Raw genomic sequence first — 20,652 nt, 5'->3', positions numbered from 1 at the left:
CAACGAGCTTTGGAAGGAGAGGAGGAGTGTCTGAGGGGAAAGAGGATGGAAGCCTGTTGGAACCTTGTGAGATTCAGCCAAATGACGAGGAACAAAAACCTATCTTGAAAACCTGTTTCTGCGCTGTAATTCAAAAAGGACTAGCCCTCCATTACGATGCTAAAGGGTGATATTCTGTAGCGTTCGTAATCACTTCAATGTCTGATATGACCTTTTTATTACAAAATCTGATTAATTCAATATTCTCGACTAAGTGATCATAACTGAATTTGTCGTGTCTACCAGTACTTGCAACCGTTCTACATTTGTGCACATTTTGTCTATTACGTTTTTGTCGGGCAAAGAAAGACTCCCATGAATTTTTTTGATTTACCTTAGCTTATTTTTGTTTGGGGAGTAGGTCAATTACGGTATCATTCCTGCTTTTGTTTGAAAGGCATATGAGATCTGTTTCTCTTTTTTCCTTGCAATACATAATTTTTGAATGTATTTTGGCTATTTTCACAATCATTTCATGTCGTTTTAATTGCACCTCTCTTCATATAACTTATCTCCATTCCAAAACCTATACAACAACACTGACAGGTGAAGTCTTAAAGTACTTGCCTATTACACCATGGAGCTACAATGTCTACGCTCTTTGCTTCAGTTGCTAGGCCAGAGTCTGACGGAAACAGTCGCAATATGCAATATCGTGATATATTGACTGCAAATGAGTTTAGTCCTTACCCGGGCGAATATGAGTATATTTATACTCCACACTACCCCCACCCTCCCCCCCCCCCCCCCCCCACACACACAGCACTGAAATGAAAACCGCTTTCTTTCTCTACAACGAGTTTTGGTTTACGTGTATCCATATTCATGACATTGCGGCGACCCTGCAGCAGGCCAGGCAATATAATGATGACTACATACTTTTCTGTCGCACATAATGTAATCATAGAACACACTCTTGTGAATACTGGATGTAATGTGCGTTGGCTTGACTGATCCGTAGACCATTTCCCTATAAACGAAGGCTTTTATCGTATGAAAAATTAAGCATCCTTTAAATGTTCCGGTCTCTTTAACGCCTCTGTGGCCATTTCTTCTTCTTCTTCTTCTTCTTCTTCTTCTTCTTCTTCTTCTTCTTCTTCTTCTTCTTCTTCCTCCTCCTCCTCCTCTTCCCCTTCTTCTTCTTGTGTATGTATGTAACCGAAGGAGGGGTACATATTCATTATGTCATTGTAGGTACTTCTGCTGCTACTACTTCTATTGCCATTGATAATGATAACTAATACATGATTTATGCAGTGTACCCGCTGACGCACCGCTGAATGAAATACGAAGAAATTGACCTGAAAAAAAAGATCAACTTTTATATGAATGTCAAACATCTAGGCCAACACTGATTTATTCATAATGATACGGTGTCGTATGCTTTCTGCAATGTTTAATGCTTTCAGCAGAGGAGAATGCAAGCGTTATGGAAAATCTACGTCTGAGGAAGAGTCTTCACAATCAGGCATACTAAGATCAAATCTCACTTGAAAAGGAATGAAGGATCTGGGGTTATTATCCAGGGGGTAATGGCCCTAGACCCAGAGAGACATGTTGCATGTCTATTGAGACATACACAGTGTGTATACACGTAAATGGAGTGGGGACGGATTTGGGGATCAACATTCAAAGTATCAGGAAACATTTTGTTTTATATTTCACAATCATTTTGACATTATAAACAATTGATGAATTTAATCTAGAATATCACAAAAATGATACAGATATCAACGTCATCATTATAGTATTACAATGTTTCAAACTCAGTACACAATAATCTTGCCTAGATGTGAAGTTGTTGAATTTACGGTTGAAAATTTTCTCCTACCCCTGTACTCAAGTCCAATATGACATTATATCCATCCAATGGAAAATAGCCCCCTTTGTAACAACCATGCAACTCTTCAAAGCGACCCTAGAAACTTCCGTTTATCTCAAATTATCCGGTCCTCAACCTCATTTTGCGAGTAACGAATATCAATTGACCTGGATAAAACTTTGTAGCAGTCCATTGGTGTTCCGTCAGATTTATTGTCGTCTCTTGAAAAACGACTCTGGAACACTTTGTGCGAAAAGGAAAGTCACCCGAAATGTCAAAAGAGGTCACTATTTCCATACAGAGAGAAATCACATTCTCTTGAATATAAGGATATTATGCCGATTATCTTTTTTCTCTCTTGGGGAGGGGGGCATTCAGATTCATACATATCTTATTGCATTGTACGCCATTGTAAAAAAAAGAAAGAAAAAAAGTGGAGCAGAAAGAGAGAGAGGAAAGAGAGGAAGAGATGGGAAGAGAGAGAAGATATATTAAAGATACAGAAGGAGGAGGAGGAAGAAGAAGAGAGAGAGAGAGAAGGAAGAAGAATGTCCCGAGAGACTGTCTTGGTTTCATACCATAATAAAGGGCGCCGCCTCGAGGCAGGGGTGCTGCGCTTCTCAGTGTTGCAGCCGTAAGCACGCTCTCCGCATTCACGCATATCAATCAATACATGCCAAGGGAGAGAAGAGAATTTTGCCTTCTTATCGACTCAACCACTTTCTTTTGTTACCATATCTTGTGGCAGGCCGGCACGCGCGAGGAAAGAGCCTATAATTCGAATACGCGAGATCAAGTTTCATCACTTAATTTTCCGATAATTTTCTGCACCTGAAGGAAATTTGATACGAGTGGAAGAGGAAATGCATCCTAACTCGCACTTATTATTGTCCGATAACACGTAACAGCCCGATCTTCCCACAAAGAAACTATTGTAGACGCACAAGCTTTCTTCAGTTGAGAGTATTTCAAAATGGGAGAAGAGTTCAAATTTGAGATCAAGTTATAATGCTATTAGATTAGGAGATATGGTAGAGTTTCAAATCGCATCTCTCTTGGTTACAGCTTAGAGAGGTGAGAGAGACACAACCCCATGATAGCATTAATCCATCCGAAAACCACTTTCATGTCGTTTGGTAATGTATTTTGTTACTTGTATAGTATTAATTATCTATTGATCTATTGTTAGTATTTCATTGACTGGAATTCATAAAATAAACGAAAAACTCAAATCTTCCGTTTGAGTCCAATGTTGTTGTTTATCATTTTTGGTTACATAAATTTCATAAGAATTTCAAAAGACCATTGGTAGCAGAAGACTGAAAGCGTGTTTTTGTGTGTCTGTATATATATTCACAGGATTGAATTGTAAGATCTAATATCCATAGCGTTCTAAAAATGATGAATTTCATAGCATTCTCAAAAACTCCTTCGGGTTCTGAAGGAAGAATGATACTATGTAGAAAAGAAATCTTAATCCCGTCATCTGACAACAATCATGACATTTTCCCGTTTCTCAGATAGTAATTATAGAGAGAAAATTAAATGAGTAAATGCAACTTGAGGTCAACTTGCCAAACGTACGTTTATTTTCCAGTGAAATTTAGCGAGTGTTCTGCGAATAAAAGGAGAGACAACATTCTTCTTAGTTTGTGGATTTTATGACCATTCGTTGTAATCAATCGGTCCACCCACGCAACAGAAATCTTGGCTCATTTCTCGGCTAATCGTTGACTTCCACTGATGATGTACACCAAATGCAGACTGTTAATTTTTGCACAAGAGCAGCATGCTGACGCACACGTATGCTATGTGTGTGTGTGTGTGTGTGTGTGTGTGTGTGTGTGTGTGTGTGTGTGTGTGTGTGTGTGTGTGTGCGTGTGTGTGTTTCAATCAAGCCTACCTATTTTGTACGATTAAGAAGATGTTTTTCAGTCTAATCACGTTGATCAAGCCTCAAGGTGAATATTTGTATTCGTGAGAACGATGGTGACATCAAACGGAATTCAGATAGAGATATTTTTGTCATAAAAAAGATGTGTGCCTACGTACTTGCGTGTGTTTTCGTTTTTATTTTGTTTTTGTTTCTGTTTTTGCACTTCTTTTGCAGTAGGCCTTCAGGGAATTAACTGCGTCAAATCTAGGCATATGTCTTATCTAAGCTTTATATTTCTTTTCAAACAAGAAATGTTATAATATTCTAATTCTATGTCCATTATAAGCGGTCCTAATAAGATCTCACAAAAAACAACAACATAGTTTTGATTTCAAAGCCTGTAATCTTATTCGCGTGCGTGTGTTGATGGATGTGTAATGGATATTGGTGCCTATGTGGGGTGACGTGCTTGTGAATGTACGTTTGAGGGAATGTTTTGATGGTCGTGTCAGTGCGAGTGTGTGTGTGCGTGTGTGTGTGTTCTGAGCTCCATGCTGATTTTGCCATCCGAGCTGTGTCCCTCTTACAACCAGCTTCCAATATTTCAATAAAACTGCGCGGTGGAGTTGAAGAGATGGCGAGGCTTATTTGTTTTTAATCACGACGAAATTGATGGCCCCGTTACGACTAAATGCATCATCAACCAAATGAGTGACGACCGTAAAATTCCCACTCCGCAGCAACTGATGTGATACGTCCGATCGCTCTGCCAAGGGACGTAAAAACAAGGTCCGGCTTCAAGCGGCGCCATATTACCTTAAATTACACCAACGGGGACACCGTAATATCCTGGGATCATAATGCGCCGCGGTCCACAGCGTGCCACTCTGGTGATCGCCTCACCTGTCGAATATTTCCGACGGGAGTGCGCCCCCAAACGTGGAGCTAATCGACACAGCTTCGTGTCGGCTGTTGGCTGCTGTAATGATTTCGAGTCAAGAATGAGGCTACGTCGCCAGACTCTTGGCGTGCTGTCACAGTTGACAGTAAATAGACTTCTTCAAGGGCCCGGATGCATTAAAAACAGGCAGCATGATTTGCTTCACAATATTTACCATGACAATAAGATAGATGCTCAAAGTTGATTGGTTGTTGAAACGAAGTTGTTTTTTTTCTCAATGATTGCTCTCTCGTGTTGTATCGAGCTGGTACAAACCTGGATAGAGTTACGTGTACGCAATGGCCCGACCTTGCATTTTCCAGGCTAATCGTGGACAGTTTGCTTTTGATCAATCTTATCTTTTGAAACCAGTTCTTATCTAACTATGAATTCAACCTCTTAGAAAATTATTCACGTACTAGCAGCACCCGTGGAAATCCACGGGTCTGAGGGGTTTTATTTTTTTTTTCTCTCATAATACGATTTTGCACATTTTTATTCAAGAAATAAAAAGAAAAGTCTTCTCATTCTTTCGTTAATTGTGCTGTCTTCTAAATGACCACCCTTCCCAGAAATTTTATAATACGTTTTTGTAGTATATGCCCGGCGATCCGGTCCATTGGTAGGGATCATTCCCGCCACTACTTGCTTTTATTATAGAACTCAGTTTCGAGGGGTTATTTGCACCCGTTGAAGTCCAACAGTTGTCTTGTTGCCCCTCACCCCTCCCCCCCCCCCCCCACGCACACACACATTTCCACCTCCGCAGGGCAAAAAACAAAAACATTCAGGGAAAAATTACCAAACACGCAAATGAGATTCCCCGAAAGTTCTGCCCACAGGTTGTTCCCGTCAAAACGGGAAGATATTAACACTATGACTTTGATTACCCCCTGCTCTTGCATCCACGCGGGCACCCGCGGGAATCCACGGCTGGTTTCAAGGCCTCGGTTTGTTTTGTGTTTGTTTTTTTTTTTCATGTTTCTTTTCCCCACGTTATGAGAGAAAAATAAGATATTTTCGTCTTCATAATTTTGCTCCCTCCTTTTTGTTTTTAATCACCAAAACTTGGCTTGATATATCATATAGAACTACATCTGCTTCAGACTGTACATTATCATAATCAATATTAGGCCTACAATTATTGCTCCTATTATAGTTATTATTATATTATTATTATCATTATCCTTATTGTTATTATTATTATTATTATTATTATTATTATTATCATTATCATTATCATTGTTATTATTTGGGGAGGGGGAGATCATAGTCATCAGGTTTAATAGGCACCCGTGGGAGTAGGGTCTCACGACCTCGTATTTTTTTCTTTAATATTTTTCCCATGTTATGGAAGAAAGAACATATACATCACTGCATTCGTCTTCATTTGCTCCCTCTTTTTTTTTTGTCACCAAAACTTGGTTTGATAGACCATAGAACCACACATTCTATTTCCACTTGCAATTTTAAAAATAGGCGGTCGGCAAAGCGAGGTTTTCCTCTACGTCCGCTCATCTTATGAATATGTATGATTACAGCAGCTCTGCAGTAAACGAATGGACACAGCTGCGCGTGTAATCTGATATGGAAGGGTACGATCGGCAAATATATTTTAGCCGCGTTCTAAACAGTCTGCGTACAAATGACATCGGACTTGAGAGCAAACGGCGAGCAAACTAAATGACGTACCTGAGCTGCATATAGTATTCTGCAGTTGTGCAAAATACAATTACATAACAACGTTCGTTGTTTTCATTTGGGGACGCCAATAATGGCGAACTGTACGTAAATGCCCTTGTAGTCCTAACCCCGGGACGCTCCGTATACACAGTTACACACTGTGGGAGCGTCCTGAGTCAATAGAGTGCTATATCGGTAAGCTTGAAAAACATACACAGTCTGTCACAGATTTTCGCACCTCCGTAAGTTTCGAATATCACGAGGAAAAAACGTATTTTTATAGTATACATAAGATTCTTATCTAAATAATACCCTTCGTTCACCTTGTTCTTGTTCACACTGGTCCAATGATCTTGAAAAAACGTTTTTTTCACGGCCATATACGGGTCCGTAGTCCTAGCTCCCCATCCCATTCACCATTTTCGAAATCAGTATGCAGTACACTGCGCACGTAAATATTCATGTGCTGGCGGAGTCGCAATGCGTTTAGCCTTCTGACAAGGCCTGCGCGCGCGCACCCACCCAGAAAGCAACGCAATATACAGCGAGAGGGTTTGCCAACAGTATGATAAGGCCTTGCCACAAAGCTACACGACTTGACGGCCAGCGCATGCGCACAAATCTCAAATCCATTGACTGTATAAGATGTAGTTCTCCCGAGTTCCTCTCGACCGAGTCGCATTTAACTCATCAAACCGAGCAGAAAGGGACTATTGCCAGAACCAAAAGTTGAACGCAGTCAGTCTTCAACATTACATCTTCACCTGTAAGTCTTCATATTGCAGAATTTTTGCGATTTCATATTGATTTTTAGGCGCTATACTTCGCCTGTCATGATCATGTCTGCTACAATGCGCAGCCCCAACACTGCGTGTTGGGGCTGGTCGCAGTTATTGTAGTCCATATCACGCACACACAGATTCGTGTAACCATCGTCAATACATTCAGTACACGTAACAGGCGGAGGCAAAGGTACATCACAGAACTATACACACAGTGTAGAGTGTGTAGAGTTCTGCGAGGTACATTCACATTGTGTGTGTGCGTGCGCGTCCGCCGGAAGATGTCAGAGATTTCGCTGCACCATCATCTTTAGTATCCCCCAGTGTCTCTGCAAGCTAAAAGATGGAAGATCGAGAAAGCAGGAGGCCAGCGCAGGTTCCGTGAATATTGAAACGCTCGGCTCTTTCGTCACGCACAAAAATGCATTATGCATGTTGCTAATTAATTTTTCTTTTTCGTCCTCGACGTCGACACGGAGGCGGAGAGGGGACGAAACCCGCGCCATTCGATGTAGGATACTCTCCTGCGGCCGACGGCACCGGTCGCAGCTGCCCGGAGCCGACGGCTCGGGAGGAGATAGACAAACCAGCAACGCCGAAATAAAACAGGAAATACATAAGGCCGCGACAACAACAACAACTTCGAGTATTATAGTATAGGAAATCGGTAAGATATCTATATTACAATGATCGTCACCTGTTGCGAGCAAGTGTGTTCACGATGCCGGGGATTTTCAGTCTACATCGATTACATCGATTGCAACATCAAAGAGAGAAACAAAAGGAACAGTTGAAAACAAAGTTTGCAACTGATTGACAAATTGCCCTCCATTGACGTAAATAAGCACTGAATTGATCAATTCAGCCGATGTAGGGCAATTTGTCAATCAGTTGGACTGAAAACATCTCGACGAAAGAATTTCATGAACTGGAATAATCATGCTATAGGGATTAGAACCAACACTTGCTGACGGGCGAAAGCTTGGTGGTCTAGTGGAGATGACATATACATCAACACATAATATTGTACTGATTTCATGACGTCGGTGTATATGAGCGTTTCTGTGTATGAGCATTTCTTTGTATTTCTTATTATTTATTTGTTGGCAGTGAAATAAATCAACTTGAACTTGAACTTGATGAAGCCTGTCCGGAGATCGTTAGGTCGTAGGTTCGAATCCTGCTCGAGTACGTGCGCCTATGATTTTTATCACGGCTACTACTATAACACCGATCAATTCAGTGCTTATTTATGTCAATGTAGGGCAATTTGTCAATCAGTTGCAATGGAAACATCTCGACGGAAGAATTTCATGAATTAGAATAAAACAAAGTTTGTAACACATAATATTGTATGAACAGAACGAACATAAAGTTATCAAAAAAATTAATGAATTTCAAGCTTGACGAAAACGTATAGATAGACCATTGTATTCTTCAACTTCCCTTGAGCAGTCCTCGTTGCCACAGCAGCAACAAGAAAAAGAGTTCATGCTCTACCCCTCAATCTGGATTACCACAATCATATTCGGTACATTTCCTCCTATTTATTACTGGAAATATTGGGCCTGACGCTGTCAGAGTTAATGTCGTTCTGAGCTTGCCACTCTCTTGGACGGACGGCTAGAGTTTGGAAACATGGCGACTACTTCCAGTCAATATTGATATTTGCACGAAGATGAAGATGGTGATGGAGCTGCTAGTCTGTCTAGCCGATGCTTTATTTGATCGGATTGACGATCCTGGCTCCCTGTGTTTGCGTGAAGCACTTTGCGATATCGCGGAGTGCATTGAACCCTACTATGGACGGCGTAACAAGACCTACTTTCCGCTATACTGTTTACAGACATCCCTACGGCGAGAAAGTCGGTTTTTGTAGATTATTGTCAGCATGTAGAGAAGGGCCGTGATTTTTCGCTGCACGAGCACTCCGAGAAGGGAGTTCCGAGTGCTTTCTATCTAACTAATCTTATCAGCTGACCACGCTCTAGCTGATTAGGGATTTATTCGAGGGAGGAGAAGCCCGTCGAGTTAGAACGTGAAGACGTTGCCCAAAAAGCAAAGCCTTTCTCAAGTCCACTATTTATCTGATATCACAGAAAGGAGAGTGGATTTCTTCCTGACATATGTTACTTTGTTCCCAGCTGAGGACGACTTTGATCAGCTAAAGTGTTATTCTTTATTCCAGCCCCCTTTGAAGATTCCTTTCTAATTCCTTTTCTCGCTCTCATCAAAATACATGGACGCGAACAATTCTCTTTTCCTGTGTTTTTTTCTTTCATTTTATACAGAGCAACTGTGTCTTCAATACAAATCGAAAAGTTACATCATGTACCTGACTGATCCCTGTGTGAAGGACGTATGGTTAGATTGCACATTGACATCAAAGACACAACACTACATTTGTCACTTGTTGTAAGCTTAAAATGATTCTAGACTGTTATGAACTGTCTCCGTTGGAAATCTTGGAAATTATATAAAAGAGGCATATTCTTGAGTAAGATAATCTTTTTAAATCAAAATTACAAGTTTCCTAATTACGACATTGTTGGAAATGCGAGTTTGACAAAATGCCGAGCTCCGTTTGATCAATCCACGTACTAACTTGGTTTGTTTGACGCGAGTGGCCGACCGTGTGCGTCATAGCTGACTTCACATAATTCCTTCCGTCATTCTTAATGTCCTGCTTTCATTCTTTGCCGCCCTCTCCTACTTCCACGCCTATTACCGGTAAAGATAAGTAAGCAACGGCCTTGTCACTCTCTTGCCGCCGCAGCTATCTAATAAACGACTTCAGCCTTTCGGGTCGCCGCTTCTTGGATTCAAGTGACTGCATTTGTCAAGTCGCTAAGACAGTGTAGGCCATGCATACCGTGTTCAAGAACTAAACAACAAGAACTAAAAAATTTGCAGGGCAAATGCTGACGTCATCATCTATTCAATACTAAACTTCCCAAGGTAACTTGTCCTCATTATTTATATCCCAGAAGACCCTTGAACAAATTTTTATGAATCCATCAAGATTGCTGCGATGGAGTACAGCTCATTTCAACGAGACGTTAACATTAAAAAAATGGTAAATAAAAAAAAATAACTCTTTTTTGGATTAATATGTTTTTATACTTCCGCCACGAAGTGTCACCGAAGGCAACAGGTTGTCCGTCCGTCTTTCCATCCATCCGTCTGTAATCAATTTTGTCAATCTTCGCCAATCTTCATGAAACTTAGTGCATATACATGCATTGCCTGACATTGATATTCTACTTTCGTTTTGGGCTGATGAGGTCAAAGGTCAACGGTCAAATGTCAGCGTAATACGATAAAATTAAACTATTTTATGTTGGAATAATACACTATTTTCTCCATACCCTGGAAATGACTGAATATATACCTATAGCGTAATCACACAATGATTATGTATAGGGATAGCGTTGGACCGTGGGGTCAAAGGTCGAACGAAAGTGCCAAAATTCCTCCTATTTTCAAAACTTTCAAGTGGTCCTAATCATTTTCATGAAAATTGGTGTATAATTACCACATCATGATTAATGGCCAATCATGTAATATCGTTGTCTCACATTGGCAATACGTAGGCCTACTGTAGACTTATTGGGATAGTAATGTGATATGACGGAGGCATAATAGTCGCCATAGCGACATTTCTATTTTTTCCCCAATTACTAATCCCACACAACGATTTTTTTATAATATCTCCTCCTCGGGTCTAAGTTTTGTAGTCCCACGTAGTTCTCTTCATGTTATTTGCCAAGGGAATATTCATCTTTTAGCCTATAGATAGGAGCTGTGACCTGCGTTGTCTTGGGAGCCCATCCCAGGTTATTCTTACCTTCTCGTGAAATATTAAGATGATCGGAGATAGCCGTGCAAGAGCTGTAAAATATAAGACATAAGGAACTGCAGCGTGGAAAATGGAACCACATTAGCAACGAAAAGGAAACTTGGACAAACAAGCAAAAGAGAAATGTAAGCCCATGAATGCATGCGATTTTATTTATGATAAAGATTGATCATTTCAAAATGGGCTATAGGAGACCAGTCGATTCGTTCTTGTAATAAATGGGAAGCACACATTTTGGCCGTCTGTGCAAACAAGTCAGGAAAGGCGAAACTCCCGGAGGACCAAATCTCGTGCGATTTGAAGACCTTTCTTCGAGGGACCTGATTATACCTGTGCTTGTTCAAAGATGTGAAAATCATTCCCACAAGGCATCTTTTCGATTTTCTTTACGCGTCCCGCCGATTGCGTTCGATCACAAGCGCAGTTCTTTGACGGTGCCATTAAGTAAGGGCAAAGCAATAATGGGTAAAAGTACAACGCTGCAGACACGATAAAACCGATGATAAGGCGGTAAGAACAAAGCGGAGGATAATTATTCGCAAAGGAGCACCACAGCGCCCCTTACGTGTGAAATGTGATGGTTGGAGAAGGGATAAGAAGACAAAGAAATGCTGTCGTCTTCAAATATTTTTGTTGGAAACAGAACTGGGCCCTGTTTTATGAAGAGTTATAATTGATTTTATAGTTGATTTCTATCATAAGTCTATGGCAGCCTGTGTGTTAAGGAAATTTATAATTGATTTTATCTTTTGATAAAACGGGGCCCAGGTGGGGTATATAGATACCATTTTTAAACATTTCTTAGCAGGCCTATCATCAGACAACGCAAATAAACCCTTTGCAGTGATACCTCACTTGTAACATAACACGGGATATTCTTGAAGTTATATGATTCGAAATATCTTACCATTCTCTTTGTTTTCCTGTAGCTTTAATCGCAAATATCTCAACTCCACGAATGGAATAAGCTCGTTTTGCGATATATATATATATGAAATATATATATACATATATATATATATGATATATATGTATATACAATATAATATAATATAATATATGTATGTATAATACGTGAGAGAGAGAGAGAGAGAGAGAGAGAGAGAGAGAATTATTAAGGTTTATTTGTTAACTTATTGATTCTTAAATTTACCCAGAGACGTCCGCTTGGAAATTGTTAGCAAGGTTATATATAGGTCCTATGATGGAGCTACAACACATATTATTATGTAGCTCCATCATAGTAGCGAGGGACGATTTCAGTGAATGATGAGGACAAGCCTCTCTAGCGGTCTCTGTCATACAGAAACCGCCATATATAGAGAAATGAATATCTGAAAGGTCCGAGAGAGACGCATAGGACTGCTGTAGTTAATACCTACGCCGAGATTGAACGAACTGAAAGTAGAATCGGGGCAGATTGCCCTTTAATAATCCCATCGAGTTCGCGTCAATTTATCATCCACAAGGTCATGAAAGCAAGCATGGGATGGAAACGACATTCTAATGTGCAATGGTGATATTTCATTACATGCACTACCCAGGGAAAGTGTTTTTATGGAGGGTTTCTACGCTTATTATACCTATAAACCCCACTTATATTGCGCTGACAGTTTTCTGTGACGTGAGCACATGCTATATTGTTGTTTGTACGAGGATAGGGCCTATAAAATAAAAGGGATTCAATGAGACGTAAATGTGGCAATAAAACTGTAATAAAACGGCTACACATCGTATCTATATCAAATATCTTTCTCGGAGACTGGTCTGCGTGCGACTCTGAAAATTTGTATCACATTGGTATGTAGGCATAAAGCCTGATATAGTGGACAGAGATGAGTAAACAGTAAACATAATCTACAAATGGGAAGATTTTTAAGAGAGATACTCAACCTCATTTATCATCGACCATTCTTCCGGTTAACATTATCAAAAACACTCCGTCTTTGTCGCTCCGACGTCGCCATGTAATTTGTGTCGCGTATTTTTTTTTTCTGTGACGTAAGCCGAGACGAGAGTTCGGCTGAAATGCAAGCTAACGTAAAGGGAGCTCTTCAAGAAGACAAATTAGGCGCGGTTAAAGAGAGGCCTGCACCGTCTGCCTACCGAGAATCGATAAGTGTGAGACGGTCTGGTAACAAGGTGTTGGATTCACGACCGAGCAAGGTCGAGGAGACAAGTCTCCCTTTCTCTAGAGTCGCCTGCCAAATTCAAGCTGGCTTGTCCTCCTTTTCGACCCAGATATGCACGAAAAACGCCAATATCACGTTTACCACTCAGATCAATAGAAAACATCAATACATTCTAAAATGCCGCTGATAGGTCGGGTATAGAATTTCTCAATGCCTTTGCGGGAGATTATATTTCACATGAAAAAGATTAAAAACACCTACCCGATTAAAAAAAAAAACCCAGAAAAGCCGACGTGTCTAAAAGGCAGTCGATTGCATATAAACTATTATCAATATCGATGAAATTGAAATGTCTGATGGCCATCGAATTTAAATTGATCGGTTGGATTTCATACCAGACGCTATCAACATTTAAATTCAAATCAGATATTGGCAATGCATTCCACATCTCTTTGAAAAAGAGGTACCAGAGTGTATCAGAGTACCATATATTCGTTATCAGTATCAGTTACCTCCCCTTTTATAGGATGTGAAATAAACCTTGAGTTATAAACACAGCAATCCGGTATAACATCGAAAGCAGTGGAACCATACATCACATACAATGTGCAGGCGAGTAAATTTCAGAAGTGTAGGTGAAATCTATAACTGACCAGAAAATTTGGCTCCTTGTTTTCGATTTGCATTTCTTGCACGTGATGATTTGGATATCATCAGCTAGTCACGTGATCAGTGCGGGCTCCGTGTGGGGAGTCTTTTGTAATTCTACACAAACGCCACAGACACCACCTTACATGCCTTAGGGCGCCGCGAAATCACGCTATTGGTTTGCGATATCTCGAGCGTCGAGTTCGCGCGATCGGGACATCCTGGAAGAGCTGACCTTCAGGCGGACGATTGCTCGTCAGTTGGCTGTTTTATTTTTCTCTCTGTGTGTGTGTGTGTGTGTGTGTGTGTGTGTGCGTGTGTGTGTGTATGTGTTTGTGTGTGTGTGTGTGTGTGTGTGTGTGTGTGTGTGTGTGCTTGAGAGGGGGGATTGAGAAGACAGCATGATGGTCGTTGATACCACGGGGGTGAAATCGACCTCAGAGGGTCGAGCGGCCATTACAGCGGTAATTGCCGATGACAGCCGTTCAGTCGTAGCCGGCGTTTGTGTACAGGTCAGCATTGAAAGCTTGTTGCAAAATTAGTCTGCTGCTCGGACACCGACGACAGACGCGCTAATATTGCTAGCAATACATGTTTTAGCATTGAAGTCACTTAACAATAATCATGATCCATTTTCTGCGTAGCGTATGCAGTATCACTAAGTGCCAAATAAGTATTCTTACATGACATTTGCTCGCAATTACGTTTTTTTTCCCCCAAGAGGGGTAGTATTAATGAATGCTTTCCAGTATCAATTCTCTATTGCACCTGCGCAAAAAGTACAATTATAGGGTGTAAAGAGTCGGAATTAAGAAGACATAGACCCAATTCATCTTACTCAGACTGAGAAACAGAAGGAGAGAAAATGGGAACTGGGGAACTGAGACGAAAGAAATCTACAGAGTGTTTTGGAGTGTGTTGGAGACAAAATTACCGAACGTTCAGACTGCAAAGTGAACAATTTAGGAGATGAGATCGCATCGAATGACGTTTGGCAGATCACGTGTAACGATCGGCCAGAGCTTGGGCATGAGTTTTGAGGTAATGGTTCCTATAGGATGGCCTGAATAGAATTGAAAGATGTCTACAGCTTTCCCTTTTGCAGTATAGAAGTGTTTAGACCGTATGTTGATCTTTATACAGATTGCGCCTTTCCAACTGTCTTGAAGTTAAACCAATGCCTCTGATGAATGCATGCAGGACCGAAGATTATTGTCATTAACCATTTTCTATGAAATTTCGAAATCTTAATCGAGTGAAATTGATTGAAAGACCGTAACAACACAGGACGGTGTTGTGGCGCAGTCGATAGTGCATCTGCCTCGCAATCAAAACGACGCGGGTTCGATGCCATCGGGTCTAGCTGAGTCTTGTTGGTTAGCAATCACGCCAACCTATCTAATAAACACTCAGTCCCTCCGATAGGACATTAGCAATATAAGTAGTTAGAAGACGGTATCAATCAGGCACGTTATACCTTACGAGGAAACCGAACATAGCTGCCGTGGAAACAAATGATCGTCTTGTCAGTGGAAGCCCAATGGTGGCACCCGCAAAGAATCACAATACATCTGGATCATCCTAGAGAAACTATGATAAACCCGTTCCCGACCAAAATTGCCGACGGGAACCTGGAGGCCTGTGTGGATTTTAGAATTCAGTATGGAACGGGTTAAGTCATCTAAAATGCAAAATAGAACACCTGTTATCTCTCGACTTGATTAACATTTCAGTAGATTAACATCATCTCTGAGACACCGAGAGAACAACTTAATTTTGTTCACTTTTTACTTCCCAGTCGGAGGATATCCTAATTTATTCTGTAAATGTTACCATGGCAATCTTCCTAATAAATTATCGTGTAGAGAGAAGGATTGTAAATATCGAAGAAGGTTTCTCCATCCTCAATGAGTAATGATGTTTTTAACTGGTTGGCCTTCGATGGACAATGATTAGATACGTCCATCTCTCCCAAATGACACCTAACGACATGTAAGATGATAAGAAGGAAAGGAGGATGACTTAGATACCACGTACGGATCACGTGGTCTGGGTGATGCGCTCCCGTTGCTATGTAATACACGACAAGGCAATCATTCAGCTAATGTAGCTCCGTGGTGTAATATAACTTCCACGTACATCGTCACTTTTAAGGATACACGTCTACCTTAAAACAGACGCATCAAATTTTTCACCACCCAGGCTCTCCAACTCTTCATCCCTTGCAAAAAGGAAGCTACTGACATAGCTGAAGTGAGGTGGTAACGACCTTATTCCAGGAAACCGACGTTCATTAGTTCAAGATCAAGTTCAGCACGCTCGTCACGACGTGTACACTCCACAACCAATTTGCTCCCTGGCAGCATAATGGTATACTGAATAATTCATTCGTCTCAGACAATTTGGTCTGTAAATCGAAAGGGTCTAAATCATAGATTGGAAGAGAGGTACAAAAGAGACAACGTAGCTGCCTAAAACACTATGATGGCTGTGGTACGTGTTTAAGTAATCAAGGATTATTCTCAGTCCCAGCTTGTATGGAGTATAAATACGATTTTTTTATGACCACTTTGGTGCTGCAATTCTATAGCCCATGACTTTTGTCAAAATAGAATGTTTCAAAGGATTACAGTAGACAGGGCTTGATTTCTTGTCTAATGGTAGTGTCAATCACACGAGAATTTAGAACCTGAAAAATTACAAAAAAAGAAAAAGAAACCCTAGCTCGGATAGCAATTAACGGGGAGTGATTGGGGGTAGTATCGGTCACCTTTATCGCTATCATCGCCATCGTTTTCGCCAATTTCGCTGACGCGGAATCAGTTTCACTCGACTGTTTGCTCGATATCGAAGAAGCGACGCACGAAAGTGCTCCTGTGTACTCTGGTGCTGTATCAATTTACCTAGCTCTCACTCCAGCGTGAGCACCAGCTGTTGACTCAGAGGGGAAATAATATTAGTTACACCCCGCATGATTCCCTTCCATTATATACAGGTCGCACTTAGCCACGGTGGACCTACTGCCTCGTAATATCGATTATGTGGAATGACTTTGCCGGAGCTAACTTGATATAAACGCCGGTAGTAGTATGATGTAATATACTGGGGGAGGGGGATAATTACGCATGCTCAAGTCTGTGGATACGAAAGGTCAGAAAAAGGTTTGGGAAGTCGGCAAAAGTTCATGTAATCTCATGGATTCACTGTAGGTGAAAAGGTATTGGTCAAAAGGTATCTCTTTAAACAAAATACACCAAGAGCACTAATACCTGATCCACCAAAACAAAAAGGTGTAATTTTTAGATTGTTGGACCGGACAGTCAATGCACACTCGTTGATTCCTCTCTGATAAGAAGTTTAAAATATCGTGTGACACCTCATGATACCGTGCTTGTAAGGGAAGTAATCATAGGTATAGGACCTACGGGCAAACGAGAAACAAAATCAAACATCTATCAGACAAACTCATGCGCATGCGTGGGCGAAAAAAAAAAGATTTTCCTGCTCCGTCCGCGATGACCATACGACACGTTCGGACTGCATGGGAGCGGAAGTTTACTCTACGTATTATACTCATTAGGACCATTCATATTAGGTCTATTAAAAACAACAACAGCAAACAAACAAAATAAAACAAATCAAAAGGGCGACACGACGACTCACGATGTTTTTGTGCTGCCCTTATTACTTCGAAAACTCGCAATGTTAACTCATATAAAAAAGCGAAATTTCTGGAAGGACTGCGCATGCCCAGTTAACTCGTTCAAGACGCCCAATAGGAAGACATCGGATACAGATGTCACGTGAGGAAAGTTTGCGATTTTTCTGCGATGCGCGCTCTCAAAACACCTCGCAAAATTTTGCGCGGACTTAAAAACTTTGCATGCTGATTTGCGAATTCTAATGTGAAGTTTCCGGGGATATTTGGTGCAGATTCTAAGTAACTCTACCCTTAGCTTCGAGTTTCCTAACTATTCAAACCCAATGGGAAAGGCTCTGTAGAATTAAATCTACAATCAATATCCCCGGTTTTATTCTCTCACCGTCCAATGAAACAGCTCTGGTATAGTCCATAGCACAAGCTGTTGGCTTTTACTCACATGTGCACTTTCACTGGATCTCGTCATCATCGGTTGAGCTTGACCGAATTTCATCTATGACGTCAAAAATCATTATCAAAATTGAAGCATAGCGGACGCAGCCTACTAACCGGCCTGCAGTATAGCAGCCATGCACTTCGCTGTACCCTCGGTAAGACCGCGCAGTATTAATAATGGCAATCGCCTGCACGCTGTTAGCCAATAACTTGTAATATGTCATTCTCAGGCATGTACTTTCTGACAATCTGTGCGCACGTCACTGGAAGATTAAAGCGTGTTTTGACATTATTAAAAAAAAAAGATTACTTGGAAGATTTTAGTCCTCCTTTACTTTTTATGACCTCAATATCTTAAAGAAGCGATAGCGTGGGGAGACATTGGTGGTGCGATTGAATCGACCTGCATTCGCTGTCCACCGTCATACATTCGAAAACCACGAATAGATTTGCGACGCGGACGTTTGAGACGACGTTTGCCTTGGACGGTCTCCTCTCTCCCTACGTCGTGTTGAAAAGTAGCTTTACATTACGCGAGGACGCAACCTGTAAAAAAGTAAAATGGCGCCCACGTGTGATCAGTGTATCGAGAAGCTCTTTGCGTCGCGAATTGAGCGGACGTAAACATAGCCCAGAACGCGTCCCACTCAATCTAATTGGGGTCTTCACCTACCTCGTCTTTCATTGTAAGGTTACCCACTGTGACACGCTAAACTATAGTCACCAATTTCTGTCTGAGGATATATGATCAAGTTCGACGCTTTATGACTAGACGACAAAATCTGCGTATCATTATTGCACATGGAGTGGAAGTTCTTGCTAACTTCAAGTTTCTATTAAAAAAAAAACAAGATCAAAGTACTGTATTATTATTTGCCGCAAATTGTTATCATAGCTCCTACCTTGCTATAAGCTAGTTACTGAGGCCACACGTGACATTTATTTTCCAATGTATAATTGATACATGAACCTAGTGGCAATTAACATAACTAATTGAACAATTGAAAGAAAATTACAAGTCGATCCCTGATGGAGTGGGTATAAGCGTCAGAAGTAAGGTATTCTTAATCAACCGTGATGTGCAGTGAATGTACAAAGAGATAAGAGAAAGACATAAAGCTAATTACATGTAATAATGTTCAGGTTTATTAATACTTCAGAATGATATCGATCATTTTGGTCGTTGTGGTCATATTTGCAGTTATAATTTGTCTTTGCGGCTGCAAACACTAAAAAGATCGATAAATTCAACAACAATAAAAAGAAAAATGTCATTACAACGCCGCCAGTGACACCTACACGTCCACGGCGACTTCATGGTTGTCTAGGTAACGTTGTGTATACATTGGAGAGTTCCCGCCTTTCCTTCTGCCGAATTGCACAGAAATACAACTTGAGGGAGACAGGTATTAGCCCAGGGATCGTCTCAGAAGTGTCAGACGCCAGACTAGATTAGATAAATCCTGCTGTATTCTCGCTGTCAGACGCAAGGCGAGCCATGGCTGACAGATTTGTAAACCGTCACAGTCGATCCCTCATTACTTTCATCATCTCCGGGTCACCGAGCCACGCTCGACTGTCAGGCCAGTTCTCACCGATGTCACGATGTCTTCCGCTGAGTCCTGGGGGTAATCAGAAAACATTCCCCTTCCCCTGTACCCCCGCTATACGATCAAACCTCGGAAGCTCGGTAAATCAGGGATGCGACGCGAGGCGGACTGAGTCTCGCTTTATCGCTCGTATGGGGTGAATAATCACTTGCCATATATCAAGGGCTTGTCATGCTGTTTCCCCGATATTATCAACATACAGCGCAGACGAGAGAGATGGGTTGATAGAAGGATAATGCAAAATTAAACGATACGACTGCGATAAATCATTCCACAGTGTATTGGTCATTTATTTCACTTTTCAAAACATGTCTGCAGCGAACGTGCATAAGATAACTAAGATAACTTTTTATCCCTGCAACACGAATCAAATAAGCATGGAATTCACAAGGATACGACTCAAGCCGTGGAGCTAGCCTAGTACCTTCTTGGTCAAATTGTCTACGTGTTGAAAAGAGAGAACGTCGGTTGATATTTCATCAAAAAGACGAAATCGACAAACCGACCGACGAGAATGGACATCTACCGTAGATGTGAACTTATAAAGGTAGATCTGATCGTACATGCAGTGTAGCTTATTAACCATCTTTCACATACAAACACGAATCTGAAATTGCAGATCTGAATTGGACTCTCCCTCTTCAAGACGAGTTTACCAAGTTGTACACTTGACTAAAAGTCTTAAAGCATTTTGTTGGTGACGGTCATTACATGATGGACAAAAATGTGCTAGTTATCGAGCCTTGAGTTGTTGTTTTTTTTCTTTCAAAGCTTGTTGTCATAACGCGCGTTGAATTTTTACTAACGTTGTTAATGGAAAGAGCTGTCTCTAAATCGGATCATTAAATTTTTTTCAGATAAGGAGGACAAAACTATTGTAATCAGTTAGATATTTTTCATTACGTTGATTTGGGTGAAATGAGGCTAATTGGCTTTCAACTAACTTTAATTTCAATTACATTGAACTGAAATATGTTCACCGCTTCCTCGCTTCATGATTTTCTCCACAATTGAAAGGTCGGCACCGCGACATATCTTTAATTATTCGAAGTGCTCTTAGATATATTTCTCTCATTTTCCTTCGCGAGCTCCACGTGCGACGGATTACAATCCTAAACATAAATCAAGTCTGCATCAGACGAGAGAAGCCCGCCATCAGAGACTG

The sequence above is a fragment of the Diadema antillarum genome, unplaced genomic scaffold (assembly GCF_040938485.1).
Source record: "Diadema antillarum isolate AM-2024a unplaced genomic scaffold, OU_Dant_1.0 seq00001212_RagTag, whole genome shotgun sequence".
Classification (NCBI taxonomy): domain Eukaryota; kingdom Metazoa; phylum Echinodermata; class Echinoidea; order Diadematoida; family Diadematidae; genus Diadema; species Diadema antillarum.
This window is presented reverse-complemented; position numbering follows the sequence as displayed.